Source organism: Grammomys surdaster, unplaced genomic scaffold (genome assembly GCF_004785775.1).
Source record: "Grammomys surdaster isolate TR1022 unplaced genomic scaffold, NIH_TR_1.0 217, whole genome shotgun sequence".
Lineage (NCBI taxonomy): Eukaryota > Metazoa > Chordata > Mammalia > Rodentia > Muridae > Grammomys > Grammomys surdaster.
This window is the reverse complement of record NW_021604662.1, coordinates 3,357,635-3,373,512: the sequence shown is the minus strand read 5'-3', so window position 1 is coordinate 3,373,512 and position 15,878 is coordinate 3,357,635. Positions and strand designations below refer to the sequence as shown.

General features: G+C 41.9%; 1 non-coding gene across 1 annotated transcript; it reads left to right on the top strand.

Moving 5' to 3' along the window:
• Positions 1-10,622: 10,622 nt before the first annotated feature.
• Positions 10,623-10,754, top strand: LOC114625441. Its single transcript, XR_003712079.1, has one exon. It is a non-coding gene; the product is annotated as a small nucleolar RNA SNORA17 (small nucleolar RNA).
• The last annotated feature ends 5,124 nt before the right edge of the window (positions 10,755-15,878 follow it).

Below are 15,878 nucleotides of genomic sequence, written 5' to 3'. Positions count from 1 at the left end.
CCATACGGTGGCTCACAACCATCTATAATGAGATAAGTAATAACATCTATAATAATCTTCTGGCCTGCACGCATACATGCAGCTAGAGTATTGTATACATAATAAATAAATAGAATCTTAAAAAAAAAAGAATGGTCAACTGGACTCAGGCATGAAAATACTTGAAACCTTTGGCAATTTCACCACAAAACCCTCCGTAGATCACATAAGCCTAGCCAGAATGGCAGTATCCTAATTCAGAAATCTGAGTGAGATTTCTCAAGAATTCCAAAATACGGACCTGAGAGAATTAGAAGAAGCTTGATACCATAAATCTATGGTCCTCAACTTCCCTAACGCTTAGACCCTTTGATAGAGTTCCTCATGCTGTGATGACCCCTAACCATAACATTATATTTTTTTTGCAACTCCAGAATCATAATGTAAATATTTCTGAAGACAGAGGTTTGGAGAGGGGTCATGATCCACAGGCTAAGAAACACTGACATAAAGGAAAGCTTGTAAATAAGCCAAGGCCTGCCTTGAGGTGCGAATTACTTGAACATTGCCCAGTTGCTCTGGGGACGAAAAAGTGAGATTTTTCTTAGCCAAGCTTGATAGCAGCAGCCTATAATCCCACCACTCAGGAAGTAGAAGCAAGAAGCTGAGAGAGACAGTGGCCAAAGTGACTGGGTTGCCGGCTGAAACCTTTCTTTGTGCTAGATAGTACATCCGATGATTGTGCACATGCAGGGGTCTTTGGTTTCAAGCTATAAAATCTCATGTGGGTAATTCATTTCAGTGAGGAAGAAAGAAATGATTCAAATCCTGGACAATGTTTTCATCCAGCCACTAGAAAGAGGATGGTGCAGGGGATAAAGAAGGAGTTAGACAGGAAAGCTAACTAGTAAAAGTGCCATCTAGGGGCTGTGCCGAGACCTGGTTGTTTGTTGGCTTCAGACTAGCCAAGTTCAAATTCTATGCCTCCCACTAATGAGATACATTACTTACTTTACACTGCTTTCTTGGAACATCTTTCCTAGTTAGATATTCTTATCTCTTTTTCACAGATAAAGAAATTGAAGTTTGGAGCTATTAAGTGATTTGCTGAAGGTCAGAGAACCACATTTGTCTGAAGGCCAACATGGTTTCAAATTCCAAATTCTTGCTCTCCCCTATTGCCTGATAAGTTTGCTTATCAGGTAATTAGCAAAGGTAGGCATAGCAAGTCAAAGGGACACTTGAGCTGCGGTGAAGGGATAAACTATGCTCCCTTTAATTCTCTTGTTTACAAGACTAATTATCAGACTTCAGTCCCTTAACAGGGACAGCGCTCATCATTTAATGTGGAGGGGGAAGGGGATGTTTTCAGTTGGAGAATATACAGAGCAATGCAGGAGATAGCTCCTGCTGTGTTGCTGTTGCTAATTGAACATTAGGAGAGATATATAAATCTGAACAGCTATTTAATTCATGTGCTCTACTTGGTCATGTTTGAGCCAGGGGGATATTTTTCCACTCCATGATTTTTCCTTTTACATTTTAAATAGCTTACAAAGTATCAGGTACCTTATGAATCTTCCTACATATTTCATGTTGGTTGATGGTGTCCCTCGTATGCCCTATTCTCCCCATCTCCCTAATGCTACCCTGCTTAAGCCTTTCCATCCCAGTGTTACCTCTTCCTCATTCAGGGCTTATATGTTCTACTTGATTCCTTGATTTTCTTAGCACCTTGAACATACAATTGTGTATTTCAGGTCTCATTCAGTCGATGCATATTATGTTGTCTGTTCTGCTGTATTCTCTGGGTAAAGTTGCTAAAGCTGACAGGGGGAAATTAAAGTAATATGATGGGCAAATGACAGAACCTAATGGAGACTCAACTCTGTCTAATATGCACTTGAGGTTTCTCTTCTTAGAATATGGTTAGACAACAAACACAGAGACAGTCTTTGAAAGAAGTTTATTAGTTTCCAAGAGGGGTCTATCGTGCCACAGAGAAGAATGGAACTGGACCAGGTTAGCTAGTATGCAGAAGAGGGGAGGGGAAACCATGAGCATGGGTGAAGTAAGGTAAAGAGCCGAATGGGCTTCAAAGAATGGTGCAAATAATTCCAGCAGGCTCTGGTCAATAGGAACAATGTATAGTGCACTAGTGCCCAGTGCACTGGGTGACCGAGGACAGCAAAGCAATGTACCCAACTGTGCTATCTTCAAAAGAGAAGATGCAGATATGAGTTTAGGAGTGATTATCTATCAAAGGCCCAGGCCAGTCTTTTATCTCTGGAAATCAGCTTTTTGTGGAAGAGATAGACCATCTAGTGCCCTGGACCATTCCAAGAGGGTCCCATCATAAAATACAGAAACCTTAATACACACACACACATCAGATACAGATCTCAACACATACCATTTACAATGCATCCCACTACACACTACATAGCGCTTTTTAAAAATTTAGCTAACTTTTCATCCAATTAGCATGTATGTACTCCACCTTCAGACTGCACAAGTCAACCCTGTACCCTCACTTACACCTCTAACCTAACGAAGACTGATTTCTTTAAACTTTAGTTAATAAGAGCTAATTGTTCAAGGGTCATATATTTAGATGTTTATGAAAACAAGAAGCTCTGAGGAATGGATCTCAAGTTGGAGAGGACTGGTTAAAACACACATCACTGGGCTCTAGCCTTGGAGTTTCTGATTCAGTAGAGGATGGGCTGATATTGGCATTTCTAACCACTTTCCAGATAATGATGTTGCTGCTGGTCTAGAGACCACATTTGGAAACCACTGGCTCAGAACAGCCATAATTCTCTTTACAGTGCAGTAAAGTGAGCTGAAGAACCAACAAAGCTAAACAGTAATCTGACGTTGTAAAACCAGTGTTGACAACTCAAAATGTTTAACATCCAGTATGCCTGCCACTGACCAGGTGTTACGTTTTAGGCTAAGTGTTCACCAAAGTACCATGTGCTGAAGGCTTGGCTCTCAGCCCATGGCACTTTGGGGAGGAGGTGGAACCTTTAAGAGGTACAGCTTAGCATGTGTTTGCCCCAACCCTTGGTGTGATCCCTGGAATAAAATTGGAGATTCTGACCCTTTTCTCTCCCTCTTTTTGGCATTCTAGCTGTGAGATAGTTTCATCATCCACTACTATCTCACCACAGGGTTAAAGTGGCAGAGCCAACTGATCATGGGCAAAATGTCCTGAAACTGTGAACCAAAACAAATCATTTTCTCTTCTTAAGTGTATTGCTTGAGGAATTTTTTGTTACATTTTGGAAAGCTCATGAACATTCCAAAAAAACTGGGTCCAATTTCAGTGGCCCTGCTGTACTTGGCATCACTTTTCAGTTGCTGGTTCTGGAGGGTCACAGAATTACTGGCATGCATCAGGCTGTAGGAGCCAGAGCTTGGAAGGAGGCATCTCAATGTTTAACAACAGCTGCAGCCAAACTGGTGGCAACCAAATGAGCTGCAGTCCTGAGTCAAAATTCAAATAGACTTTGGTTTCTCTGTTTGTTTATTTGGTTGGATTGTTGGTTGGTTTTCGAGACAGCGTTTCTCTATGTAGCCCTGGTTGTCCTGAAACTCACTCTGTAGACCAGGCTGGCATCAAACTCAACAATCTAGCAGTCTCTGCCTTCTGAGTGCTAGGACTAAAGGCATGTATCACCACCTCCCGGCTTCAAATAGGCGTCTCATGGCGAGTGAAACCCTTCAGTGGTTGGCTGCTGTCAGCACTTAGGGACAGTATCAAAATCCTTGTACATGCAATATACTCTGAACTCACATGTGGATGGCTCAATTTACATCCTACACGTCAGCAATTCTAAGCTCTTCCATATGCTCACATAGTAGTAGACCAGCTAAGGCTTTTACCCTTTGAGGAAAAAAAATCCTCTTTTGCCTGGAAAACTACTTCCTCGGGAAATTCAGACTCATCTTTAAAGAATCAACTCGGATTTACTTAGACAGATCTTCCCAGACCATTTTTCTTTCCATTGTCACACTTAGAAAGTATTGTAATAGTCTCTTGGTAGAAAGTGTCCCCAATTACAGGACTAGAGAGATGGCTCAGTGGGTAAGAGCTTATGGATCAAGAAGTAAGCTCTCAGCTACTGCTCCAGCATCATGCTGCCCTGCCTGCTGCCATGCTCCAGGTCATGATGGTCATGTACTCTCACCCTCTAAAACTGTAATGCTCGAATAAATTCTTTGTTCTATAAGTTCCTTGCTCAAGGTGTCTTATCACAGCAATAGGAACATAACAAAGACGGGATCCATGAAGGTTATACTTTGGCTTGCAACCGACTCTGACTTTGTAGTATACTCAATGAAAGTTTCCCAGGAAAAAGACCACAAAACTACATTTTCCAGGTACCCCTGAAAGCTAAATCTCTGGTAGAGTCTATCAATAGGAGTCTGCTGGGAGAGAAGACAACAGGAAGAATACAGAAGCCAGGTTTCATTTTTCTTTCCTGTTCTCAACTTTATCCAGGGATCTAGAAAGTAAGTAGGAACACCTACAAAGGCAGCATCAGCTGCTGCAAATGTGACACAGCAGAGGAGTCTGACTCCAGCAGCCACAGAGACAGTGGTATCTGGAGGCCAACTCTGGAACTGTGGCATTAGACACGAGTACCCCAGAGTCTGGGTCACATTCTCTCCCTCATTTTGCTACCTCAGCCTTAACAACATTGACAGTCTTTATGTTCTAGGTAAGTGCATCTCTTTGGCTCTCCCATTACTTCTGTAACCAACTCCTCACATTAAATCTACTGTCTGAAATACCAAGAGTCGTTTCTGCATTCGCAGCCAAGCACTCATGACTATCCTTCCCTTTTCTTTCCTTGAAATCCCTAGCTGCTACATTCATGGCGATGTATGTGGCTATGCAGCTAGGCAGAAGAGCACAGTGATAGCATTAGTGAAGGACAAGGTACCTGGGGGTAAAGTGGTTGATTTCTAGCATTGTTACTTACTGCTGTATGACCTTAGTGAAATCACCTGCTCACTCCCAGTCCCAATATGACAAAAGTAGTCAGTAATAATTTCTACCCAATAGGGTTACTATAAGATGAAGGGCTAAACATAGTGGTTGAGAGTGTGACTGGCATTATAATTGCTGTGCTTAATCTTTTATATCTTATCATCTACAGATATACTTGTATATGTTTCCCATGGATCTTTATTTTTATTCAGAACTACCTATGCATATGAGAAGTATTCAGTACAGGAATTTCAAGGTGGCTCAGCAGGTAAAATAACCAAGTCTGACGACCTGAGTTCAATCCCTGAGATTCATGTGGTAGAAGGAGCAAACCAACTCCAGCAGGTTGTCTTCATACCTATTTATACAGAGGCATCCATTCATGTGTATGTGCACACAGAGAAAAAGAAATAGAATTTTAAAAAAATTAAATGAATATTTAGTGCAGACCTGGATAAGAGAAGGAGAAAGGGAAGGAGGAATGAAGAGAAAATGATGACAGTGAAGAGGAATGGAATGTTTTATAACCACAAACTTGGTGCAGAATATTTGGTTGATTTTCCTTTTCATTGTCTACCTGTTTGCTTGTTTTTAGAGTCTCACTCCATAGCTCACATTAACCTCAAATGTACTGACCACGTTGGCCTCAGATTTCTTGGAATCCTCCTGGCACCTGAGTGATGAGGTTATATGTGTACCACCATGCCTGGTCACAATGATTTTTTTTAATGTCACCTCATCTCTTATCCTTTCTTTTGTTCTTCATTGCAAACACTAGTCACCCTCCACCGTCTACTCCCTGGTGGTAATAAAAACAACCAGATGCGAATACACAACATGGCTTCTTCCTGTTCTATAAGCATCTTGGGAGTTGAGACAATCATTTGGACTTTTTTTTGCCAGTTCTGGGATCTGACAGGGAATGTATGTGACTTTGTAGGATGAATATACTTGATATCTCAAGGAGATTACAGAAGTCAGCCTGAAAAGGCAAAGTTTACACTGTGAATTTTGTAGCCAAGAGAAAGAAAGCAATGCTTAGACAATTTTTCATAAACCTAGAAGAGTTTCCATAGTCAAGGACACAAAGGAATGTGTTTCTTTCAAGGTGGTAGTTATTGATTGTTGTCCATACGCTTTGTGAGTTATCATGATAATAACTTACTTCAGAATACTTAATGTCAAATGACAAATGCTCTGTGAAATACCAAGTCTTGTTTTGTTTAAAATCTCCCTTCTCTGGAAGTTTCTTCCAATAGAATATTCAGCTGGAAAGGGGTGGGAGGGGGGAGAAAGAATGCATGTCCATAAAATAGACATAAAAAAAGGGAAAGGAAATTGTCTTAGTTAGGGTTTCTAATGCTGTGAAGACACACCATGACCATGGCACCTCTTATAAAAGGAAAATATTTACTTAGGGCTAGCTTACAGTTTCAGAGGTTTAGTCCATCATCATCATGGAGAAAACCAAAGCAGCTTGCAGGAAGACATGTTGCTGGAAAAGGAACAGAGAGTTCTACATCTGGATCCACAGGCAGAAGGAAACTGTGTCACACTAGGTGTAGCTTGAGCATATATGAGACCTCAAAGCCTGCCTCCACAATGACACACTTCCTCCAACAAGATCATACCTACTCCAAGAAGGTTACACCTCCTAATAGTGCCACTACCTATGGTCCAAGCATTCAAACACAGTAGTCTATGGGGGCCATAGATATTCAAATCACCACAGAAACTAATATTTCTAAATTTTAAGTGTTAATTTTCCATTTTGTAATATATATGAAAGTTTTCAACTCTAAAAGAGCTGACTTAACACCACCATGTAATGGTTGTCATTACTCTTCTAAATATAGCTCAAGTATTCACTAGTCATACAGTTTGGCAATATATGAAATCAAATCCAATAGTGTTCGTATTTACAAACCACTTAAGACTATAAATCATGCTGCCAGCTATGAAATCATATATATATATATACGTATATATATATATATATATACGTATATATATATATATATCTATCCAATATATCCTCCTTCATTACAAATATATCCCATGCCCACAGAGCACAATTCAGAATTCTCAGATTCCATGGAGTTCTAGGTAGAAATATGGTGGCGAGCTGGTGCTAGACATTGGCCACTCCTTCTCTACATACACCCAACATTCTAGACAATGGGTACTAGAATGAAAAACTGAGAAAGAAAACCTAATGGCCACTAAAAGTACAAGGTGGTTTTAAGCAAATTTTGATATAATATTTTGAATTCTGTAGATACATTTATACATACAGTTTTGTGTTTTGGGGGGTACACAGGTGTAAGACCCTTCATTCCATGGCAAGGGGCATAGCTCAAGGATTGCCAGCATGGAGCATTGCTGAAGCCAGGACCCAGCAGGGCTTAGGGCTAGACCATAGTTCCCATCCAACACACCAAAGTAGATTAAAACTACAAGATTACTGTCAAGCAGAGAAATCACAATCCTAGGTGCCAGAAATGAACTATTAAGAGCCCTGACAGCTGAAGGAGAAAGGAAAAGACCTCGGTTATGGGTTCTTCAGGTAATTTTCGCAAGCTCATTTCTTTAAGCAGACAATGTTTTTCAATATGTCAGATCCTAAGAATATTTCATTATGTTATTATTATATAAAGTACACCAGGTGATGTATGAATCTTGAAAGTGTAATACATTATGCAAACAGAAAAATCATTTGTCTTTCTAAGGAGGTGAGGAACACTATATTACACAATAAGATGCTTTGCTTGAATTCTAAGCCATGAATTCATTTGAACTTTACTACTAAGTCTCCAAAACCTAGCATTATTTAATGGCAATAACTCCCAATCATAACCACTCAGATGATCAATTCCATCAAATTACCCATGTTCCTTTAATAGCAAAAAGGCTGCAGTGTTTTTTTGAAGCCAACACACCAAGTCCCATGGTATACTATAATTAAGAACAACTGTTTACTTTTTCTTAAATACAATACCCTGCACCCCTACCTCAAAAGCTAGACATTAAAGTACTAAATATAATGATCTTGGTAAGCCAAATTGCTATGTTCCTAGCAGCCCTTCCCTGCTGTTTCCCTTAAACATTTCTATCTGAAATGATAGAAAAAGAAAAAAAATAGAAACCTGGGAAATATACAGCTATGTACTTTGACCATATCTTCCACCTAACCACCAGTGTTTCTGTTTGAGCACTTAAAAACAAAAACATTCACTGCTCTCTCCATATTCTTTGCTCTGTCTGAAGCACTTTTTGTTTTCACGCATATTGTTTTAATGTTTATGTATACACCTTGCAGGACCATGAAACACTGGCCAAAGAGTCAGTCTCCCTGGGCAGATGATGGGATCTTGTTGAAATTTTTCAGTTTTCTTGGTTCCTTTAGTAAACGTATAAAAAGATCCAAGATTCTATTAACTAAATGAATGGTCACCTCATGGTCTCCATAAACTATGTAATACAAATTAAACATTCTGAATCCAAGAATCTGAAATCCAGAATGCTGCAAAATTTTAAATTCTGAGTGACATAACATTAGAGGGAAAATTCCAGGGTTGATAGGGCACATTTAAAATGTAGATAGGCTAAAAAATCTTATACAAAGTTACCTTTAAGGTGTGTGTGTGTGTGTGTGTGTGTGTGTGTGTGTGTGTGTATCATATATGAAGCATGACCTTTTAAATGTGGCTCATGGGACCTGGACATATTAACATATTATATTAGTCTGCTTCTAGCTGCTATGACAAACTAGCTTTAGACTGAACACTTTACAAAGAAAACAGCTTCATGAGCACAGTGCTGGCTTTTTTGCTCAGCCTTGTTGAGTGCCTTCTGGCTGTGTCTCAACTTGGCATAATGGTATATGCAATGAGAGAGATTAGGTGGCAAAACAGGAAGTCAAGACATGAAGGCTCACTTTATTTATTTATTTATTTATTTATTTATTTAATTTACATTTTGGTTTTTCAAAACAGGGTTTCTCTGTGAAACCCTGGATAACCTAGAATTTGATCTATAGACCAGGCTGACCTTGAACTCATAGAGATCTGCCCACCTCTGCCTCCCAAATGCTGGGATTAAAGGTGTGCTCTACCACAGCGGCTGGGTCATTCTTTCATAACATTTCTCAAATTCATTCCAGAAGACACTGTCTTCCGAGGGCAACACAATCACCTAATTACATCCCAGTAAGCCCACCTCTTAAAGGATTCTCCAATTCTATATTTCTATACACAAGCTCTTGGGGAAAAACACTATCCAAACCACACCACACATTCTTTATATTTAACTTCCTACAAAACACTTTGTGTGGGGAGGAGGGGCGTGGATTTCATACACTGAAATATTCAGTCCGCCAATCTCATAACATCAGCTATAATATTTGATAAAATGTGTCATTCAAAGCATCTTTACTAGTGTACTGTGATGTGACTGCTTAGCCTGATTCCAACATAATACTAATTTACTATTTAAAGTTAATGATTAAAAATATAGAGTGTAGCTCACTATATATTTCCAAAATGGGACAGTGTGGCTCTCCCTTGTAATTCCAGCACTCAAAAAAATGGAGAAGGATCAGGAATTCAAGGCTGGCCTTAGCTACACACCTCCAAACCCAGCCTAGGCTACATGAGATCTTTTCTTGAGGGAGGGAGGAAGGGAGGGAGGCAGGGAGGCAGGGAGGCAGGGAGGCAGGGAGGCAGGGAGGCAGGGAGGCAGGGAGGCAGGGAGGCAGGGAGGCAGGGAGGCAGGGAGGCAGGGAGGGAAGGAGGAAAAACATTCCAGCTATATTGTGATAAACTTTTTCCCTTTTGGAGACATTTTTAAGATAAAACATTATCCACTGACATTCTGTAGCCACGTCTATATCTTTTTTGGTGTAAACCCATCAACTGTTACTTTCTCAAAGTCCAAAGCAACTGTGGAACCCAAACACATGTCCATGAAAAAAAAGTTGTAGTTTTGTTTTGGATTTTTTTTCTTTTGCTTGCAGTGCTGGAAATGAAAACCAGAGCGTTGGGCACACTGTGCAAGCATGGGCCTATATCCCCAGCTACAAATGAAAACAAATGAATCTCAATCATGAAATGGATAATTTAGCCAAATGTTTTGGGATTAGTGGTATGCACAATAGAAAAAGAACGTTTTAACAGCTCAAAGCAACACTATCTTTGCTTACAGCTTACAACAATTTTTAAAGAAGAGGAGGAGGAGGAGGAGGAGGAGGAGGAGGAGGAGGAGGAGGAGGAGGCAGCAGTAGCAGCAGCAGCAGCAACAGCATGGAGACATGAAAGATCCAATTATAAAATGCAAGAGTTTAAGACACTGAATCTATATGGAAAATCAATCTAGGGAATAGTTTCTAAAATAAAGACACAATAAACACAAACCAAAAGAAACAGTGTGACAAATTTGACTACATCAAATCTTAAAAATTTGTATCCAAAAATATGGTTAAAAAATGAAAAGACTGCTACAAAAAGGAGACATGCCAAAGTACAGACAAAAAAGAAGTATTTGGGGCGGAGGAGATGGCTCAGTCAACAAAGTGCTTACTGAGCAAACATGAACGTGAAGACCTGAGTTTGGATCCCCAGAAACCACATAACAATCAGCATGACCTGCCCCTAGAGGTGTTACAGGTATGTTCACTGTGTCACATGTGCATCAGTAGGTGGCAGAGAGGAGAGAGATTATGTCTATGCTCACTGTTCTTACTCATGAACATCTAAATGGTTAGTAGCCAGCCTAGCGTTCCCTGAAAAAGTGAGCCTGAGACGGCCACCAGTACTGAGCAAGCCCAGACAGGTTCCTAAGGCAGGTAGTGAGGTGGAGATGCCCCTGGCAGGAGTGAGCCTGAGACAGATGACCCCCATATGGGAACAGACGGGCAGGCCCAGGTGAGGAGCAGCCCAGCACCATGGGGCCCTGACAGGATGTTAGTCTGAGATGACCACCAGTTTGGCACTGTGCAGACTTGGGGTGGGGGGAGAGGGGAGATGGAAGCAGACCATACCCAAGATAACCCTTGCCCAGTGCCACAATGCACGGGTGGGGCATAGCACTCCTGAGATGACCTCAAATACTCTGAGACCCCAGGCTCCACCGAGAGAAGTGGTCAAGAAATGCAGAGAAAGAGAAACAGAAAGATATGGGCACAATGAAGAGCGAACTGGAGACTCAGGGGCAGTAAGGAACAGCCTGATATGAGAAGCTGGTGATGCCACATGGGGCCATGGTGAGGTCCTGGCCTGTGCTGCCACCTGGGGCCACATCTAAGTCCTTTGTCCTGCAGCAGCAGGGATCTGTTACCATCAAAGGCCAGGTACACATCCTTGGTCTGGGCTGCTGCCTGGGGACATGTTGATATCTGAGGGCTGTGCAGTATTGACAGACCCCAAGCCTGAGCATTATGGGAGAGCTCACCCCACCATTAGCCAGCTGCAGTACTCAGGAGAGCAGGCCTGCTCATCACCCAGGAAGCACAAGAGAACTGGCCCTGGTTGCAGCAGTTGCAGGTGAGCTGGCCCCGAATGTATGAGCATAGGAGAAATGGCCCTGCCACTGGTCTCCTGTGCAGTGGCCAGGAAGAGGGAAAGACACCCTCCTCCCTCTTCTCCTTGCCACCTGTGGCAGTTGGGAGTTCTAGCCCTGGGGACATGAGGGCAGGAGAGCTGTCCTTACCTCTCACTAGCTGCAGCACAGTAGAGGTGATCCTGATAGCAGGGACACAGGCAAGATGTTCCTGTCGCTTGTCTGCTGTGTGGTAACATAAGTGAGAGAGATGCTCCCTCCAGGCAGAACTGTCCCTGCCCTCACCTACTGCACCACTCAGAAGAACAGGCCCTGCACCTTACCTGGGAAGCATAGTAGAGCTGGCCCTGGCTGTGGGGGTTGGAGGTGAGCTGGCCCTGAGGGTGTGAGGATAGGAGGTCTGGCCCTGCCACTTGTCTGCCTTGTGGTAACAAGGGTGAGGGTGAAATGTGCCCCTGCCCTCATCCCCTGACACCTATGGCATGCAAGAGAGCTGGCCCTGAAGTCATCAGAGAGGGCGAGCTGGCTCTGCCCCTTGCTAGCGGTGGCATTGGACAGTCCAGCTGGGACAGGGTAGGAGAGCTTGCCCTGATGGTGTGAGTCCAGGAGAGTTGGTGGGCTGGCCAAGATGCAGGGCTGTGAATTGGCCCACACAACATCTAATTCACCAATGAACTGCTGGAGTGTGTGAAGGAGCCAGTCCTATAGATCCAAAACTAAAGGATCTCCATGACACAGGGCACCAAGAGGATATTCCAGAGGAGTCCCAGTGAGGTTTCAGTATTTCTAGTATAGCAGAAGCCAGAGGCCTCGTACCAAACCAAGTCACTGTAATGAACATTTGCAAGCAAAAGTGTAAACAAAAGGATACACTGTGGGAGGCACTGTGACACACTACAGCTTCCACAAGATTTTTTATCCTCTGTTGGGGAGGAGTTTGCAAGGGTGAGGGTGGGTATGAAGGTAGGGGATGAGTGGAATTAGGGTGCACAAGGTGAAGTTCACAAAGAACCAATAAAAATATATTTTTTAAGTTGGTATTTAAGAATCCCAGTGCTGGGGAAGTGGGGAAACGAGGGTCCCTGAGGCTTACTGTCCAGTCAGTCATGTCTAATCAGTGTTCCAGCTTTAGTAACTCCATCGCAAAAATAATGGAAAGTGAGAAAGTTACCTGGCATAGACAGCGACTCTGCAGACACATGGGACTGGACACTCACAAACATTCAAACACACTCAATATTATTCCAACAATTTAAAGAAAAACATGTATTAGTAAGAAAAAATAGATCCAAGGCAGGAATGATGCCCTGTTAGCTGAGGCAAGATCTTGAGTTCTAGTGCAGAGAGAAAGGGAAGGAAGTAAAGGGACAGAATTGTAGGTCACCTCTGCTGATTTTGCCAAGTGCTGTGATCATGTCTGAGCTTTATCAGCTTTTCATGTGAGGTATGAATATTCCCTAACTTCTTGTTGCTAAAATTTCTTTCCAGGAGAGGGAACATAAACATCTACCCTTCCTCGTAAGGTCCCAATGACAAACCAAGGTACAATTCCAAAGTTCTCTCTGAGGAACTAATGAATTTATTAGTCTTCCTTACAGTAGAGAATGTTGATGCTCCTCCAATGGGAAAAGCCAGACTGGAAATTCTCTACACATCAGGAATGTGTAGAGAATAACCAATAACCACATCGATGAACCTTCCTCCTCTAGATTTCCCTAGCCTATACAGTCTAGGCCTTCCCTGAGGCCGTGTGTAGTTAGGGCAGTGTTGCACACAACAAGGAAGGAGGTGCTGATACTCAGTTGAGGGTCTCATGATCTGTCATTTTCCTCTATGAGGAAGTGTAAACAGTCAATAATCCCAGTTGGAATGATCTTTTCTAGGTGGACACAGCTGAACTCCCAAAGATGGCAGTTGCTTGGCTTCCAGGATAGTCTGTACTATCTGATAGTTCTCCATTGCTATTTTCTCAGTAACATTATTGCAGAAAACTGGCTTTTCCATGAAGATGTTTGCGTTAGTCATCTAAAGTTTGAAAGCTTTTGCATTTAGGCTTGATTAAATGCCTTTGTTCCAGCAAAGAGAAAGCCATCTACCCCTCTAGTTGTTCCTTTCCTTCTTGATGCCAGTGACCAACTGAAACATAAATTGCTCATTATTCTTACTGTTAGCTTGAACTGCCTGCTAAGCCAGTTACTGGGTCTTACATAGACAAATCTTTAGACCTAGTCTATATATTTTAATACGTACCAACAGCAGCTTCCCCTCCTCCTACTCCTTTTAGTCTCCCTCCCTTCACTCTCCCCAAGATCCTTGTTATTGATTACAAACACTATGGCTGCCAACCCCTGATGATGTGAAGGGCAACGGGGCATGATCTTGAGTTTCTAAGAGCTCACACAGCTTTTTAATATAAACATCTAACCTTAACCAATTTTATCATACAAATGGAAGACTGCCCAGCTGCCCAGCTCTCCCTTAAAGGAGCCCTTCCAGGACAGTCAAGAGTATCTACCATCTTTATTGCTCTCATTGAATTATCTTTTAACCGTCTATTAACTAGGTGACGTGGAGAAACTAAAGGGAAAAAAAACTGGGCATTTGGGAGGAATGAAAGTAACAGGTTAGTGATTGTGAAGTCTTAAGACTTTGTGGATAGTATTCTTTGAATTCTACTGCTTGATTTCTGGTATATTTTAAAATCTGATACCTGTTAATGATAACAAAACATAATCTCTGAGCAATTACTTTGTGCCAAGCACCAACTGAAGCAAGGATTATGTCACTGGACTGAAAATATCTGGACAGAAGTTCCGCTGTCATTATCCCCCTGTGGATGCACATACCGAGAGCCAAGGTCTGGCCAGAGTCATCAGAGTCAGGATTCAGTCCAATAATCTGAATCAAGAGCTTCTGCTTAAAACTACTTTCACACTCTACATCTCAGGAAAAGTCTTTGCAGGAGCTGGTGTTTTATAGCATGACTGCAGTGCGTACATGGAGTGCTTTTGGTTCAGGGTTCATTGTCACATTTTCACACATGTATGTAATTTCAATACATTCACCCCTCATCTTCTCTTCCCTTTCCACTGATGAGTGTGGGGAAGAGAGATGTGGCATCTTTACACACTGTTGATGGAAATAAACTGAAAAGACAGAGAGGAGTGTAAACTGAGGCAGCCATTATGAAGGGTCTCATAAAAACCTAAAAGCTGAGAATGGAAGTATTATATGATCCAGTTCTACCACCCACTTCTAATAATATCTCCAACAGACTATTAAGTCAGCATGCCATAAAGACACTATCCATGCTTACTGAGGCAATGTTCACAACAGCCAGGCTATGGAACTAGCCCATGAACAGATGAAGGGATACAAATTACTGTCTTCACTCCATTTGTTGGCATCAAGCTAGCTTACTGGTATATACCCCTTCAACATCATAGTTTTTTAATTGAAAACACTAAGTAAAATGAGGTGAGCTTAATTTGTTTTCCCAAGTCTTCCACCCCACAACATGCATATTCTTGCTATGCTTTCCTGATTGGCAGAGAATTCTGTTGCTTGATCTTGGGTTTGTTCAAACATAGAGCTGTAAGACATTAGCATGCATGGCACAAATCAAGGATGGACCATGGCTTCCATGATGTGCTTGCCCTCTTGCACATCTGTCTGTCAGCAGATGTCTCAGGTAGCCACTGTTCTAAAGAGAATGAGAAACACATGGAGCAGATCTAGCTCCAATCCACAGCTAGAGCAAAACTCAGCCAGGCCCACTGTATCTTAACCCCAGACCAGCCCACAGCTGGTTGAGAGAGAAATCAACACTTGTTGCAATAAGCAGCTGAAATTGCAAGTTTGCTTGTTATAAAATAGTAAACACTTGATAAATAAAATTTTCCCCACTGGCTATGTATAAATTATCTTCATATTACCATAACAAAATAACCAAGAAAATTCACTTATGAAGAAAGGTTTATTTGGACACATAGTCCTGAAGGTTCTACTCCACAATCAGGTAGTCAGTTTGGGGTTCTAGAGAGGATGACTCATCAGAGGAGGAATGGGTAACAGGGCAACTCACTGGTATCATGAGCCAAAAAGAAGAGAGCGGGACAATGAATAGAATCCCACAACCCCTTTTAAGGGCATGGCCCCATCACACAAAGGACCTCCCAGTAGGTCCTACCTTTCATAGGTCCACAGCGCTTTTCCAGCAGTGCCACGCCAAGGAACACACCTCTAACACATAAAACCTTAGGACACACTCATCAAAAACACAGCAAGAAGTCTAAAGGGCATTAGTATTGATTTCTTAGAAATGTTCTAAGAATAGACCATA